Source organism: Temnothorax curvispinosus, unplaced genomic scaffold (assembly GCF_003070985.1).
Source record: "Temnothorax curvispinosus isolate PA1 unplaced genomic scaffold, ASM307098v1 QBEX01006168.1, whole genome shotgun sequence".
Taxonomy (NCBI): domain Eukaryota; kingdom Metazoa; phylum Arthropoda; class Insecta; order Hymenoptera; family Formicidae; genus Temnothorax; species Temnothorax curvispinosus.
In genome coordinates, this window is record NW_020215948.1 from 5,682 (window position 1) to 9,682 (window position 4,001).

The window sequence follows — 4,001 nt, forward strand, 5'->3', positions numbered from 1 at the left end:
AAAAAAAACAGTGACAAAAATGTTTTTAAACAAAACAATTTCCGTCGCCAGCAAATAATTCAAAATAAGTCGTTTTATTTTCGACTCAACTGGCCAACGGGTCATAGGTATCACTTAATCGGCCCTGTATATTCGGTTCTGCTCGTTTTTCCATCAGAGCGCCGTTTGCTATCCGCGGATTACGTTTGACAACTTCATTTCGACTTTGACTGTCTTACTGTTCGGACGTTGTGCCTCGATATGGCTGGTGACGTTTTGATTTCACCGTTTGTTTTGGAACGCATAAGAACTGTAAGCTTTTAACTAATTTTTACAGTGTTAATTAATTTTATTGTTTTTGACCAGCGTGATATTGTAACGATTTTGTATAGTTTTTCTATTGTTAAATGTATTATTTTCTCTTTTGTTTAGTTTTGCGTTTGTCTTGACGTTGTCAGGACACCACGTCAACGATGCAATTTGTTATGCGGATCGGTGTAACTTAAATTAATAGCACTTGATAAGGACCGGAATTCGGTCGAAACGTCGTGCAATATTGTTTTAATTGGCCAGTTGGGTCGAAAATAAAACGACTTAAAAATGTTTTTAAATTTTTTTATTCCTTTAAAATTTTTAAAATAATAAATATATTTTAACCTTTGTTGTGCACACTAGGTCTTTTAGACCCTAGCGTATTTTCAAACGCGTTTTTCTAATACGTACAATGCGGATCAGGACTTGAGCTGCCATCTACCTGTAGTTTAGGGATAACACTTCAAGATCCTATACATAGTTTTGCCCGCCCGGCTTTAGTCTGCTCTTGACAGTGGTGAGAAGTTGAAAAACGCGTGATTTCATAGCAATATAAATATACTTTTTTCAACTCCGCTATAAACTAATATTTTTCCTTGAAAGTGTAGTATTTCAAGAAAGTAATCCCGCAAGAATTATTAAAAAATATTAAAAATTGAATTTTTTATGCATTTTTAAGTGAAAAGTCCATTTTTCGGTTTTTTTAGTTAACATATCATTTATAATTCTTTTATGTTGCAAAATATTAACCCGTTGAGGTTCCATGGAGTCCAGTAGACCGCAGGTTTTTTTTTTCTTAAAAGTGTACTATTTTGAGAGTAAAACGCACAAAGTTTTTTTGCTTTATCTCAAAAAATTTTAATGAATATTTTTGTGAAAAAAGTCAAATTTCTCGAAAAAAAATTTTTTTCCTCGCGTTTTTTTAACATAAAAAAATTTTTTAAATTATTGGATTATCAAGAGAAAGTCATAAATTAATTCCAGTTCAAGATTTGAGTCGATACATCAAAAAGAACGCAAATGGAAACTGTTGTGGGGTCCATTGGACTCCATGTGACCTCTACGTTACTTTTAGGAGGTGTGACCTCAACGGGTTAATAAAACCTATTAGATCTTATTTTGGAAGCTTTGAACAATAGCCAGCAATTTTGTTTAAGTTAAAATAACGAATTGTACATTTGTAATAAACGTTTAAAAGTGACTGGGGTCTAATAGACCCCTTGTGCACAATACGTAATTTTGAAGAAGTGTGCACAACAAAGGTTAATCAGCAAATTTTTGTCACTGTTTTAAAATATGCTTAAAATCATTCAACTTTTGTTTAAAAAAATTTCTTTTATCTCTTAAATAGTTTTAGAGATATTTACCTCAAAAAAGAAAATTTGATCTTTTTGAAAGAAGTTTTTTAAACTTCTAAACATACGATTGGATATGATGACTAAAAGAATACGTATCCCTTATGTTCATCTAAGAAAACAAAAACTCATTAAAATTGGATAAGGAGCACTTCGGACTTTTTCCATATTAGTTTAATTCATAAAAAGTAATAATTATGTGATTTTTTTAACAATTATATCTACATAAAAATAAAACAGTTTTAAGGTTTTTGATACTTAATCAGCCATATTGGAAATCGTGACGTCAGAGGCGAGAAATAATATATGGAGAATTCTTGCGTGCTATTTTTTAACGAAGATATTTAATTAGAAAGAAAAAACATTTCAGATCGTTTTAACACACTTTTAAAATAGTCCAAAAACTAACCTTTTTTGTTGACAATCAATCAACAGCTGAAAAATGACTGTAATATAAAACCTAGCTTGCAGATGTACAATCACTTGATCGTATCATGACACTTTGCACCAAATCCCATATAGTTATTTAACCACCCTTAATTATTAACTTATAACAGAAAAGGTTAATTTCGGACTATTTTAGAAGTGTGTTAAAGTGACCTGGAGTGTTTTTTTAAATCCAAATATCTTTTTATGTAAAAATGGCACGCAAAAGCGTTTTCAACGTGTTATTTCTCGCGTCTGACGTCACGATTCCAATATGGCTGCGGTGAGTATCCCGAAGCCTTAAGGTGGAAGCACATAAAATTACAGGAGCCATAGGCAGACTGCAGAAGCCATAGCGCATGCGCTGTGGTATTACTTTATCTGCCTATAGCAGAATGGCAGATATCATAGCGCATGCGCTATGGTTTCTGTATTCTGCCCATGGCTTCTGGATTTTCAATCTACATAAAAATACATAATGCATAGCCATGGGAATAGGCACATACATTCTCCTTGTAGTCGGTCCTTCTAGAAAAGTGATCAAGAAGAAAGAACGGATTTATATTGATTAACACGTAAGTATTCTCATTATTTAAGTATCAACGTAATGAAATTACGAACTGACAGTGACCGTATATAATTATTAGTGTGAATTGTCTCAGTTTCGTAAACATAGTGTTTTGAGGTTAATTTGATTTTGTGAACAAATTAGGTGAACTGAGCAAAATTGATATCAGTGCCGAAGTATCCAAATTGCTTTCTACTCTGAAGGCTCAGAGCTCTGCGACTAACAAGACGCAAGCAAACTCGAATCAAGACGCGTTGAAAGCCAAATCGGCGCAAGATCCGAAGACGGATAGCGAGACGTCGTCGAGTCCGAGGTGATCAGAAATTGTAATTTATTGCAAAATAAACGCATCTTTTCATAATTTTCGGTATATTTAATGTTTAATGTTTTAAATTTATAGAATCGATCTTCATGGCATACGATCACACGGATTACTGTCACAATAATAATATAAACATGTCCGAAAATGAAGAAAATGAAAACCTGAATTCTGAAGTGACGTTGGTGGACGACGAAGATAAAAATTTTGATGATTTGTTAATAAGTATTGTGAAAGAATATCCACATCTATATGACAGCAGTTGTAAAGATTATCGCGATGTGATAAAAAAAGAGAACTCTTGGTTAGAGATATCTAAAATTTTGGCCACGTCTCGTAAGTTTTAGTTTTAAAAGTTTAACAATATTAACACACAATAAGCTATTCAATTCATTATTTATTTATTTATTTATTATTTATTTTTTAAAATTTATTTTTAGGTCGTTCATTTTACTTGTAACGTCGTAACCGTTACTTTTTTATAACAACCATTTGGTAACAATTAACGTAACAATTTTTTATAACGCTAATGGTAACACCAGGATGGGAATGCCACTTTTGAAACTCATTACCATTACGTGTTATACTTAATGAAAAAAGTAACTTGTTACTTTATTCGTTACGTAACGAGTAAAAGTAATGCATTAGTAACAACGTTATTTTTACTCGTTACGTAACGATAGTAACTGTAACTGTAAGTGTAACTGTAACTGTAACTGTAAGTAACTGTATTTAACATATATTTCAGCGGATGTTTGCTGCAATCGGTGGACTCGTCTGAGAGAATCTTACTCTAAAGAAAAGAAAAAAAGACAAAATGAAACGGCAAGTGGAAGTGGAGCCTCTAAAAGACGAGGATTTATATACTTCAAGTCTATGAAATATATTGACAAATTTGTCAAAAGTAGAAAGTAAGAATTCCTTACATTTGATTCTAATTGACATGTTTTACCACATTTTTATTAATCCACAAATTTAATCAAATATAATATGGTTGCACGGGGGGGTATGAGGCGCTCCCCGGATTTGCGATTGGTCAACA

The 4,001-nt window shown here is 32.4% G+C and overlaps 1 long non-coding RNA gene across 2 annotated transcripts; it reads left to right on the forward strand.

Annotated features, from left to right (window-relative positions):
- The first annotated feature begins 2,423 nt into the window (after nucleotides 1–2,423).
- LOC112455543 lies at nucleotides 2,424–3,762 on the forward strand. Of its 2 annotated transcripts, XR_003040869.1 has the most exons (5): nucleotides 2,424–2,647; nucleotides 2,785–2,953; nucleotides 3,041–3,295; nucleotides 3,400–3,558; nucleotides 3,708–3,762. It is a non-coding gene; the product is annotated as an uncharacterized LOC112455543 (long non-coding RNA). The 2 variants fall into 2 exon arrangements; XR_003040868.1 differs by lacking the exon at nucleotides 3,400–3,558 and having other exon boundaries at nucleotides 2,431–2,647; nucleotides 3,708–3,757.
- The last annotated feature ends 239 nt before the right edge of the window (nucleotides 3,763–4,001 follow it).